Raw genomic sequence first — 13,312 nt, 5'->3', positions numbered from 1 at the left:
AGGACTTAGACAGATTGGGAGAACGGGAAGATGGAATATCGTGTAGGGAAGTGGATGGCCATACGTTTTGGTAGAAGGAATGAAGACATAAACAATTTTCTAAATGGGGAGAAAATTTTAAAAATTGGAGGTGCAAAGGGATTTGGGAGTTTTGTGCAGGATTCCATGAATGTTGACTTGCAGCATGAGGAAGACAAATGTAATGTTAGCATTAATTTCAAGAGGACTAGAATATAGGCTACCATGCTGGCATAGTGGTTAGTGTGATGCTGTTACAGCTCAGGGTGGCAGAGTTCAGAGTTCATTTCTGGCACCATCTGTCAGGAGTTTCTGTACGTCTTTGCCGTGGAATGTGTGGGTCTTCCCAGGGTGCTCCTTTTTTCTCCCACAGTCCAAAGACAATTAGGGTTGTCGGGCGTTGCTAGGGTAGTGTGGTTCAAAAGGCTGGAAGGGCCTACTCAGCATTGCAACTCTAAGTAAATAATATTATTATGCTGTGGCTTTATAGGACCATACTTGGAGAATTATAAGTAGTTTTGGGCACCTTATCTAAGAAAGAATATGCTGGCTCTGGAGAGCATTAGAAGAGGTTCACGAGAATGATCCCACGAATGAAAGAGTTAATGTGCCAGAAGCATTTGATGGCTCTGGACATTTACTCGCTGGAGAATGAGGGAGATCTCATTGAAACCTATTGAATATTGAAAGGAACTTACCCAAAATGCTAGAGGGTCTCAGCAGGTAGAGCACAGTGGCTCCTTGCAAGTATAAGTGCCAGGAGGGAGTTTAGTGGGGAGGAACAAATGGACAAGGGAATCACAGGCGGAGCGATTCCTGCAGATAGTGCAGAGTTTGAGGGAGATAAATATTTGTTTAATGGTTGTGTTCCTTTGAAGATGGTGGAAGGCATAGATAGAGTGGACATGGAGAGCACGTTTCCTTTTGTGAGAAAGTCTAGGACCAGAGGGCGCAGCCTCAGAATAAAGGGATGTCTACTTAATACTGAGATGCGAAGTAATTTATTTAGCCAGAGGGTAGAGAATGTATGAAGTTAATTGCTACAATCAACTGTGATGCCAAGCCATTGAGTATATTTAAAGTGGAGGTTAATAGATTCTTGCTTAGTCTGTACGTCCAAAGATACATGGAGAAGGCAGGAGATTGGGGCTGAGAAGGATAATAAATCAGCCATGATGGAATGGTAGATCAGACTTGATGGTCTGAATGGCTTTTTTTTTACTCCAAAGTTTTATGGTTTTATGGTTTTATGGTTTAAATAACTTCACCTCTATCTTTCCAGATCCAAAGTAAAAATTCCCTCCATAACTGCTATTCTCAGTAAGGCCACTCATCCAAGCACCTCAGGGAATTGCAGAATCTGCCACAAAATGGAATAGCAGGTTCACGACAGAGCAAGAGGTAAGGAGCTCCTTCTGCTATTTATACTTGGTTTCAGTGAGCGCCAAAAGAATGGTGTGATTTTGTCAATGCCCAACAAATTTTGTTCCAGGGTTCAAAAACTGAGCATAGCAAATGATGCCACTATCTGCCAGCATCAGGTTTTCTTATGTATGTAGCTGCAGGCTTACTGAAATTCTTGGTGGAGGATCAGCAGTGATGCTGGCCAGACTGTAAGTAGCAAGGTCCTCAGGACTAGGGAAGAGGCCATTCTGCCAGCTTTTGGCACTATACAGTTGCAATCCCAATGTCACCACAAAATTTCTTCTATCCTGAGCAGTAAAAAACCTCTTGAATGAACCCAATGGGTTAAGCAGCTTCTGTGGGGAGAGGATTTGCCTACATTTAGAGTTAACAATTCCTATTTAGAAAAGATCCGCTGCTCATTCTTAAATTTGAAACAATCTTTTTATGATATTTGGGGACCTTTCCTAAATTACTTTTCCAATTTATAAAGTTTAACAGTGCACAGACTTTTATGTTTATTTTTATCTTCTCTTCTTAAGTGAATATGTCTTTTTTTTCTAATTATCCATTGTCATCCATCAGCTTTTTTCTTTGGTAGTTGGTAGGGGGATGACTTTTTTTTATATAAAAAATTTCTTTTATGATGTATGACTTATCTTTAAATTTTTGATTACAGAGTGGTATACCTTTATGTGTTATGCTATAACATTTTGATCAATTTTATTACAATATGAATGTACACAAGTTATGTTGAGATGTATCTATGTGTTGCACTCTGTAAATCTTGTTTTTTTTTTCTCCTGAATAAAAATATTGTAAAACGAAAAAGAGTTAACAATTCCTTAACCTTCCACAGATGCTGCTTGGCCCACTAATTTCCTCTAGCAAATTGCTTGTTGGTCCAGGTTGCAGCATCTGCTGACTGTACCCTCTCCAAAGTTCCACCTGAAGCTTTCTCAGGTGTTGAGAGTAAAGTGGTCTATGTAGAGAACTGGTAACAGGTCATGGAGAAAGAATGTGTAGAAGTGAAGACACTGGTGGGTAGGAGGAAAGAGAGTGGTGTGGGTAACTGGAGCAAGAATGGAAGGAATAGGCCATGTAAGGACCAAAGGATAGTTTGCAGGATGAATTTAGAGGGTTTGGTATACCAAAGGAGAGAAGGTTCGCATATACTATTGTGCCAATGCGATGTTGACTGAGGTGTATATAAAGGCCAGAACAATGAGACAATATTTCTGTGGGACCTCTGCTGTCTTTGCAATTATGTTATACTGTAACTGATGCTTCTCAATCCACTGCTTAAAATAACAACCACAAAAACAACACCTCTGACAATGTTCTACTTCCGAAGCGCTATGCTGGTGTGTCACAAAGGAACATGCTCTCAAGTTCTGATAATATGCTTTGAATTCACAACCATTTATTTTAAGCACAATAAAGCTTTCAACTAAGGCGCTGCCACAAGAAGGGTTACGTAAAAAGGACAGCGGAAAGACAAAGTTAGCATTTGTGGAGAAAAGGGACAAGTCAATGTTGCAGCTTATGCCCTTCAAAACTTTAGCAGAAAAAACTTATGACCAATAAGCTGTGAAAAATACAGTGGGGGTGGTTGTGGGGGGAGTAACTATGAATGGAATTGTATTAAAACTAATTTGTTGAAAAGAATAAAGAAATATAAAGATTAAATATTAGTTTTATTTACTACATGCACATTGAGATTTACAGTGAAGTGTGTCATTTGCGCCAGTGACCAACACAGCCTGAAGATGTGCTGGTGGCGGCCCACAAATGTCACCATGCTTCTGGCACCAACATAACACGCTCTCAGCTCCTAACCTTGGCGCATACGTTTTTTGGAATGTGGAGTGTCCAGAGGAAAGTCACGTGATGAGAGGGAAAACATACAAACTCCTTACAGACAGAGGCAGGGATTGAACCCCAATCTTCAGTTCACTGGTGCTGTAAAGCATTACACTAACCACTATGCTATCGTGTCATACCTGGAAAGGCAAATCAATTCTTAAAAGAAACAGCCTGTTAATAGTTAAAGTAATTAGAAAAGCAAAAGAGCAGTCTGTGTTTGAACATCTAAAAGCAGAAAAGATACTAATTGGATTTCATATTGAAATTGTAAATGCAGTTAAATTACAGCTGATCTACGAGGAAAGCAGAATTAAAGCACTCACCATTCTGCTTTTAATTTCTCACATTTCCTTATCTTTACTTTGAGCCCGCCCATAATTTAGACTATTCCACTCTATAGGTATCAGCAGACCAGCTGCTTACATGCAGAAATACAGTTTTATTTTCACCAGGTTTCCAGCATTTGCATCTATCTATTTTTATCTTGTTTTCACTTTAAATGCTGTAGTGGCTACTTTAATCTGCTTTGGATGTAATGCTCATCATTGTGTAAAATAAATCTGTGAAAGAAAAGGGTAAGGGAGGAAAATAAAGGTCATATATCAGATAAGGCCATTGCATATGATTTGGGCTGATATCAGTCTTTTTTTCCACATATCTGGTATTTGAAGTTATCATAATCATATATTACAATGATAAAAATCTAATTAGTTTTTGTTTTGGGGGTTTTTACTAATCACGGATTTGGTCACTTGCAATGCATGCATTAAAAGTTAGAATGTTACCAATTAGAAAAGGTCTTCTATGAAGAAATCATTTCACTGGCAATGGTGCTCTTCAGTTGTTCCTAATACTGCAGACTGCTGTGTTTTTAATGAAATGGGAAATGACTGCTTTGAGATGTAATAATTACGGTGTTAACTGCTTATCTCTTCGTGAGCTCTCATTCACCTCATCTCTTTGTTCACCAACTGCATGACAGGGAATTCAGATGTTAATTAAACCTTACAGTAGCTGCTGTTATATGCAGGGTATGGATTACTCCAAACCTCTACCCCATTTATTCCTAAGAGCCACCTCATTAAGTGTGCTAAGAGCCTTCAGAGCCTTAGACATTCAAATGCTTGGACTGAATTTCAAAGCAACGTTGCTTCTATGTTCACTGATTTTTTTTAAATATATAGGTCAAGTTTTTGTGTGTGCTCACATTCCAGTACTCAACCTTCTAACTTGTTTTTTTAATCAAGTGATGTAATTCTCCAGAAAAGAGTTCTCTTGAGATCTGACTTGGGCTTTTCCTCTGCGGTCTATATATCAGAAAATTCAATTACTTATGCAGGTTTTCTAATTACAGCTATAAGTCACCAAAGCTAAGTGGAGCTTCCATAGTTTGACTTCATGGTAAAATGGTAACGAATATCGATTTCTCACAAAACAGCAAAGCAATGATTTTAATGTCTACACTTAATTTTGCTTTAGTCAATTTCATCAATGAATCTATTAAAATTCCCCAAGGAATTTAATCAGAGCTCATTTTCAAATTCTATACGTGTGCCACAGTACAGAGATTCCCAGTCTGCATTCTTTGTGTAATTTTGTGAATTTAACTGAAGAAGTCATGTTATTGGTGATGGAATTTTCATCGTTGCTTAAAGTTGTAGGTTTGAGAGAGGTACTCAGATATTTCCTTCTATAGTTAAAGCTAAATATAGTTTCAGTTCCCAAGCATTTTGGAAGTTACTGTTCAGTTCCATAGTGTCTTTAAACACCATAAGACCATAAGATATTGGAGCAGAAGTAGGCCGTTTGGCTCAATGAGTCTAATCTGCCATTCAATCATGGGGTGATCCAATTCTCCTATTCATTCCCACTCCCCTTCCTTCACCCCATACCTTTTGATACCCTGGCTAATCAAGAACCTATCTATCTCTGCCTTAAATAGACCCAATGTCTTGGCATCCACAGCCACTCGTGGCAACAAATTCCACAAATTTACCAAAGTAATTTCTCCGCATCTCAGTTCTAAATGGACATCCTTCAGTCCTGAAGTCATGCCCTCTTGTCCTAGAATCCCCTACATTGGAAATAACATTGCCATATCTAATCTGTTCAGGCATTTTAACATTCAAAACGTTTCTATGAGATTCCCCCTCATTCTCCTGAACTCCAGGGAATACAGCCCAAAAGGTGCCAGACATTCCTCATACAGTAGCCCTTTCATTCCTGGAATAATTCTTGTGAATCTCCTCTGAACCCTCTCCAATGTTGGTACAGTCGGCCCTCCATACCCGCGGGGATTTGGTTCCGGGACCCCCGTAGATACCAAAATCCACGGATGCTCAAGTCCCTTACATAAAATAGCGTAGTATTTGCATATAACCTACGCACATCCTCCCATATACTTTAAATCATCTCTAGATTACTTATAATACCGAATACACTGTAAATGCTATGTAAATAGTTGTTACACTGTACTGTTTAGGGAATAATGACAAGAAAAAGAAGTCTGTACATGTTCAGTACAGATTCAACCATTGTAGCTCTTCCGTGAACCCCAAGCGGCGAGAGTGGCGAAAAGTGAAAATAGCGTTCAGTGTTTGTTTTGCTCTCAGCAAAACAAACACTCAGCATCAAGCCGCCATAGCTTTGAACTGCGTGAGATTTCCGCTACAATTGAAAGTGTTGCAATGATTGCAGAAAAGCATGACTTTAATTTTGAAAGGGCACGTAGGTTTACGCAGCTTTGCAGGATGATTTGAGTGCTTACAAAGAACTGTATGATAGAAAAATGCGCAAACCTTCCAGTGTACTCGCTGTCTTCCCGGTTCTGGTAAGTGTAACTACACTGTACATACATTATTTCTACATTATATAGGCTGTGTATTTATCATATCATTCCTGCTTTTACTGTACGTTAGTGTTATCTTAGGTTTTATGTGTTATTTGGTATGATTTGGTGGGTTATTTTTTTGGGTCTGGGAATGCTCAAAAACGCTCTACTTCTGGATAGCGGGGGAAATTTGTATAATGGAAACACTATATAAATAGCTGTTACACTGTATTGTTTAAGGAATAAGAAGAAAGAGAGAGAACTTCCTTTCTTTTTCGATCCTGATCCGCGGTTGGTTGAATCCATGGATGCTGAACCCGCGGATACGGACGGCCGACTGTATATCCTTTCTAAAATAAGGAGCCCAAAACTGCACACAATACTCCGAGTGTGATCTCATGAGTGCCCTATAGAGCCTCAACATCCCTTTCCTGCTCTTATATTCTATACCTCTCGAAATGAATACCAACATCACATTCACGTTCTTCACAACCGACTCAACCTGGAGGTTAACCGTTAGGGTATCTTGCACAAGGACTCCCAAGTCCCTAAGCATCTCTGCATTTTGAATTCTCTCCTCATCTAAATAATTGTCTGCCCATTTATTTCTTCATGGTCACAGTATGGCAAAATTGTTACATAATCAGAATCATCATCAGAATTGTTTATTTATGATCAAAAGACCTACTGATAGGTCATTTGGATTAACAATCACCACACCCAAGGATGTGTTGGGGCTAGCCCGCACAAATTGCCACTCATTCTGGCACTAACATAGTATGTCCACAGTGCTCAGCAGAACAGCACAAAACCACAAACGCAAAATAAGCCCCTTTTCTCCCTTCCATCCACCCACTCACGCACATAGAAACATTAAAGTATTATACAGTATATCAGCAGATACTCTCTGCTTCATAAGATTGATCAAAAAAGCGATGAAAATTTAGCTAAACTGTCTGTGACATTTACTTTTCAAAAGTACTAAGATGTTCATTAAAAATTTCCCAACAAAATCGGAACTTTTGGAATTGAAATGAAATTGATTTCGGTTTCCAGTTTAAGATGGCGCTACTTATTGCTAACAACTTTCTGGTAGTCAATGAAACAAAGAAAGCAACTAAATGCTTTGAACTTTGAACATTTTCTGGTAAAGGATTGCAGCAAACAATGGCCTGTGGCTTCACTGTCAGAGTTGGGCTGAGTCGCCTGTATGATCTGGTGATGTGGCTGGAGTGTCATGGGGAGCGGGGGGGCGGGGGCTGCATAATGGTTGCAGCATGTCTGGACTGGAGTTGCTGAAGTGGACATGGAGAAAATTCAATGCAACAGAGCTGAGACAAGGCGAGGCAAGGAAAGGTCCGAGGTTTGATCTATTTAAAAGTCAAGCCCAATTGGAAAGGTTGGTAATCCGGTATGGCCGAGGCGAGGAGGGATCCAATTCAAGGTTTGATCGATTTAAGAGGCCAGGCAATTTGTAACGGTCATATACTGACCGTGCTGGCTGACGGCATAATGGCATCAGCGCTGGACTTTGGAGCGAAGGCTCCCGAGTTCGAATCCAGCTGGCCATCCATGCTGGGTTGAGCGTCGAGCTACCAACTCAGCCTCATAAAAATAAGAAAGCCTGCTAAAAAAAACGCCGTCACGACGACGTCCTGATGACTCCACTCGGAGTTAAGGGCTAGAGAGAGAGATATACTGACCGTATCAAACAGCCTGAGTCTGAGAGTGAGGAATGACCAATGGTTTGGACAATTTAAGCACCAGACCAGACTGAAGTGGTCAGGGTGTTGGGGTCAGAGGTAAGAGATGGGCTGGTATGGCTCGCTGGCCCACGGGGCTTGCTCGACTCTGTGCTAGACTGAGACTGTGGCCTGCAACTAGTGGGTGTCTAGATTGGCTGCAGTGACACCTGGCTTTGTGATCTTCAGTTCTGAATGCTATTTGCTTGCTTTTACTGCGTGCATCATTTGTTTTTCTCTCTTTCCCTCTTTCTCTCTACACTTGAGAGTGTTTGACAGTTTTTTGTTTTTCATGAGTTCCTTGTTTTGTGGCTGCCTGTAAGGAGACAAACCTCAACGTTATATAAAGTATCCATACCTGGATAATATAACATACTTTGAACCTTGAATTGGTGAGTAAAACTGGTTGAGCAGGCTAAAGCAGAACAAGGTGGCGGTGGTGGGGGGGGGGGGGGATCCAAAATGGCAGCACATTAGTAATTGTGCCAACATGCATCATTGTTGGGGACACAACCACTCACCATGATGCTAACTGAAAAGCACAGCAAAACGCTTTCTTCACACACAAACAAAGTCCCTTCAATGTTTAAAATGGTTTCTTTTTCAATGTTATGCAATCAATGATCGATTTATTTTATAGAAATGTGTACAGCAGCAAATATTTCAGGGTCACTTTGTATTTCTCAGTAAATCCATTGGGCATTTCCTGTTCTGAATCATCCACATCAAGTCTACACAGACGAACAGCACTTGGTACACACTGATCAACTGTTTTGACCACGCAGTTTTGGTGACACATGTCACTGGTATGTTTTTTCCGTCATTATAACAAACTAAAGATTCTTGATCCCATAATCCGTGTGTCCCACTGCAAATTCCCATCATTGAATCAGTGAAAAACTACACACAAAAGTGGACAAAAAACCAGTGTGCAAAAAAAGACAATGTGGAAAAAAAAGATGAGCTGTGCAAGAACAAAAAAAAACTAAATAAATGATCTTGAGAGTTGTAGAGTCCTTAAAAACGAGCCCGTAGTTTGTGGAATTGTTATTTGAAGCACACTCTGAAGATGACTTGAGGTTTGAGCAGCTTTCAGTTCCTTGTCACTGCGTTATCCAGTTGATGCATCATCATTTTACAAGCAACACAACAAAGTGGTCACAAATTTAAACAGTGACTTCTCAGCAAAATTATCAGTTCCACTCCAAGGTTTCAGTTTATATTGGGACGGATGGTAGTCGGTGTTGAAGATATTAATGATGTCATTTGTTGCCCAGCTGATGATGGAGAAACATCAGACACAATTAGGTATAATGCCTAGATGGATTTAATAATGATCTCCACCAGATTTCAACAAATTTAATGTACGAATTGTACGTAAAACATGCAAATATGGGTCCAACTTCTAAATATGATACTGGCAAAGAAAATCGAACTTTTTCCTGCAGTTGAATGAGATTACAAAGTACAATGTACCTTTATTATCAAAGAGCATATACTATATACAAACTTGAGATTTCTCTCCTTACAGACAGCCACAAGACAAAGAAACCCAATAGATCCCATTGAAAATAAGACCAACAAATACCCAATGTGCAAAGAGAGAGAAAGAACAAGTCATACGAACAATAAAATAAGCAACTAACATTCAGAACTGAAGTTCATGGAAATGAGTCCATGGCTATGAAGCCAATGGTCACTGTAGCTGGTCCCAGAGCCTGTTGGTTGCAGGCCACAGCCTCAGTTTAGCACAGAGGCATGTAAATCTTGTAGAGCAGCAACCTGAACATTGGTCTATTCCCTACATCTGGAACCGACACCCTGATCTTTTCAATCTGTCCCAGCACTTAACTCAATCAAACCTTCGATCATTCCTTTCTCTCAGAGCCAGGCTCTGCAGCTTCCACATGCTCTCAGGCCTGGGCCCTGCCACCTTGGTTCGGCTTGTACCAAACCTTTCCCATTTGGCCCAGCACTTAAATTGATCAAATCTCAGTTCTTTTCTAGCTCTCGGATCCAGTCCCAGCTCCTGCCACTTCAACTCTGCCTTACCTTGCCTTAGTTCTGCCACATTGAATTGACTCAGTCCACTCCAGCAATGGCCAGACATTGACTCTTGCCCTGTTCTCGGGGCTGGGCCCTGCCACCTTGATTTGGCCCATACACACCAAGCTGCAAACGTCCTGCACTTTTGAGATTTTAGTTCAAGAAAAAAATGTGGTTCCGACACCTTGACATTTTCAATTTGGCCCGGTGCGTCAATCGTCCAAACCTTGGGTCATTTCTTGTCCTGGGACATAGGCCTTGCCACTACTAAATACTATACTATAGAGCAGGGGTGTCAAACTAATTTTAGGTCACGGGCCGGATTGAGCAAAATGCAGCTTCATGCGGGCCGGATCAGTCGGACGCGTGCGAACGCAGCTTTCGTTGCCTCCATTTTTTCAGCCTGCTCTCATGTGTCTCAGTCTCTGCTATAACTACAAAGTGTTTCACTTTACAAATTCCGTTTCTTATGAAGAAGACTGCCGAGCAAGACTGCCGAATAAACACTAAAAACCCTGAAAACCTGGTACCTGAATAAACTCAGCATTAGCCATATCATACGCCATAGGCGATTCGATTACTGGGGCCAGCTTTAATAGTAATTAGATATTATCTCACGGGCCAAAGATAATTCCACCGCGGGCCTTGAGTTTGACATATATGCTATAGAGTACAGGCGGTTCAAATGCACAACTCTGAAAAAGAAGTTACAGGGTATTGATCGCAGTGATCGTTTACAAAAAAAGTCTGATTAATAAAGTAGTTAGTACTTTTGTTCACTTTGTTTGCCATCAGCAAATAGTCACTGAGCTTTATCTGAGCCATCTTCAATCAGAAGGTTTACAAAAGGAGGTTTATTTTGTTGCACTATATGAAACTAAATATCTGTAGGTGTTGGTATTTGTTATTGCATGTTGACTGAATTACAAAGTTGGCAAATGCCATCAATTTTATTATCTTTTCACACTTGCCTTTATTTTGGAAATAAAGGTCATGCTTCAAAAATACTGATCTATTAGATGCTGCAGATAGTAAGAAAAATGTGTAATTGACTAATAACAGTTGAGATTGTGATACTGATGCAAGAAATTGCCTCAAATATATAACTTGAACTCTATATCAAACAGCAATTGAGGCAAAGAATGGTAGTGATTGTAACATTTTGGCAGATCCAGTTAATATTGTTGCAAATATATTACTGTAATTTCCTACTAGGTAAACTGGGAAACCATGCTTTTAAGAAGCTACAGACTAAACAATGCCATTCATCACCTTTGATTGATTTTTCATATCAGTTTCCAACCACATCTGGTCCAAACAAACTTTCTCTCAAACTCAGCCTTCGTGTTTCCAATTGATGCCCAGTATTCACAGATATTAGAAAGGTGAGGGGAAGCACTGAGTTACAGTTTCCCTTACGTGGAATGTAAGGACATCTTTTCTGGCATCATCGCTGAACAGCTTGGTTCTAAGCTGAAGGAGATGTATCCACAAACACGTGCAATCAAAATCCAAATATTGTTCATGCATCAGTGTCAAATGAGAGAAAGAGTGGCAATACTATTGCATGAATGGAAAATGCTAGATATACTCAGCTAATCAAGCAGCAGCTATGAAGAAGGAACTAGATTAGTGTTTCAGGTCCATGACTTCAAAACTGGGAAAATTTTAATTTTCGTGGAGGTGGGAGAGATGGAGATAGCAAAGGGAAGGCCTGTTATGGAGTGGAGATGATTTCAAAGCATAAGCTAGAGAATTTGAGAAAAGGAAAGGAAGAATCAAAAATCGATCATTCTGAAGTGAAGGTGGAACTTACCAACAAAAGTAATGAAATGGGAACAGGAACAACACCAGCGATTATTAATGGACCCAGACAAAAGAATATCAGTATATTCGGGTGTAAAAGGGTAGCCAGGGAAAGAAAAAGTCCCTAACAGACAAATGGTTAATCTGTACATGGAGCCAAGAGATGTGGGTGAAGTCTTAAATGAATACTTCTCACCTATACTCAGCTAGGGAAAAGATATGAAGGGTGGTGAGTTCAGAAAGTGGTACAAGGACAATCTGCAGCAGGGCTATCGGATGCAAGGGGAAATAAATAGCTATTTAGGCCCCAGCAGTTTTGCTTTTGTTAGATGTGGAGCCAGAAGATTGAAGGATAGCTAATGATATTCCTTTGTTTAAGAGGAAAAACCAGATAACTACTTACTGATGTGTCTTGATTATTCAGTTGGGAAATTATTATATTAAATCCTAATAGATTAAGATTTCTATGCATTTGGAAAGGTAGTGATTGACTAATTCATTTCAACTTTTTTGAGGAGGTATCTAACAAAGAGGTAAGGTTTTTTTGTTAAAGCACCAAATGTGGTCAAGGGTGAAATAAAATAGTGGACCAGAATAGATTTGAAAGTGATTTGGTGCTTTTGCAAAGAGAGGTGAGAATTTGTATGTGCTGATGCTGCCATTATTAAACGTGGAGCTCAAAATGGCAAGAGAGCAATGATTCAGGAAAACCTGAATATCTTCAGCATGCCTTTAATTATAATTAAAGTTAAAATGTGGTGGAACTTCAGCGTGAGTTCACACAGATACACTGTTCGCTGTAAGATAAAATGTCAGCATTTCAAATATTTCAATGGCAATACAGGTGACATGATAATTTAGATGGCAGATGATACCAAAGTTAATGACATATTGAAAAAGATTGTTGAAGGTTACAACAAGACTGAGATCAACTGGAGAAATTTGCTAAGGAATGGCAGATGGAATTTAACTCTAACAAATGCAAGGTGATGCATTTTAAAATTAAAATAAGGGCAGAGCATACATAGTGAGTGGCATGGCCTAGGGACAACGCAGGCAGAAAGGATGTGGTTACACAATTAGGAAGGGTGCTGACAAAAGGTGTGGGTTGTACAGAATGATTACCTTCAGCAGTTGGGATATTGAGTACAATAATACAGCTGCTCAAGATGTTGGTGAGACCTCACTTGATTCTTGTGTGCATTTCTGCTGGCTCTACTGTAGCAAGGATGTTACTGAGCTTGAGGTTATACAGAGAAAAATTCTCAAGAATGTTGCCAAGATGGAGGGCTTGATTTACTGAGAAACTGAAAAGACCGTCAGACCGATAGGTGTAGGAGATGAAGTTGGTAATCAATAACTTGTTAATTGCTGCTTTAATTGCACACAATGACTTGGCCTCCACAGCCATCTTTGACAATTAATTTCACAGAGTCACCATCCTCTGGCTAAAGAAATTCCCCCTCATAGGCTGGGACTATTCTCCCTTGAGCGATATTACAGAGATAATAAGCTCACAAGGGTAGAGATAAGGTGGATGGCGACAGTTTAGTTTCCATGATAAGGAAGAATAAAACTGAAGTGCTTTGATTTCAAGTGA

At 39.9% G+C, this 13,312-nt stretch overlaps 1 protein-coding gene across 1 annotated transcript in view; it reads left to right on the top strand.

Annotated features, from left to right (window-relative positions):
- The first annotated feature begins 1,341 nt into the window (after window positions 1-1,341).
- The window catches only part of LOC140713763 (cadherin-12-like), a 421,855-nt gene continuing 409,884 nt past the window's right edge, over window positions 1,342-13,312 (top strand). Inside the window, exon 1 of the mRNA XM_073024264.1 lies at window positions 1,342-1,419. The gene's annotated coding sequence lies outside the window, so the exon portion shown is untranslated. The remainder of the gene's footprint in view (window positions 1,420-13,312) is intronic.

This window comes from Hemitrygon akajei, chromosome 20 (genome assembly GCF_048418815.1).
Source record: "Hemitrygon akajei chromosome 20, sHemAka1.3, whole genome shotgun sequence".
In the NCBI taxonomy this organism is placed as follows: domain Eukaryota; kingdom Metazoa; phylum Chordata; class Chondrichthyes; order Myliobatiformes; family Dasyatidae; genus Hemitrygon; species Hemitrygon akajei.
Note: the sequence above shows the minus strand (reverse complement) of the source record. Positions and strands in the feature narration are given on the sequence as shown.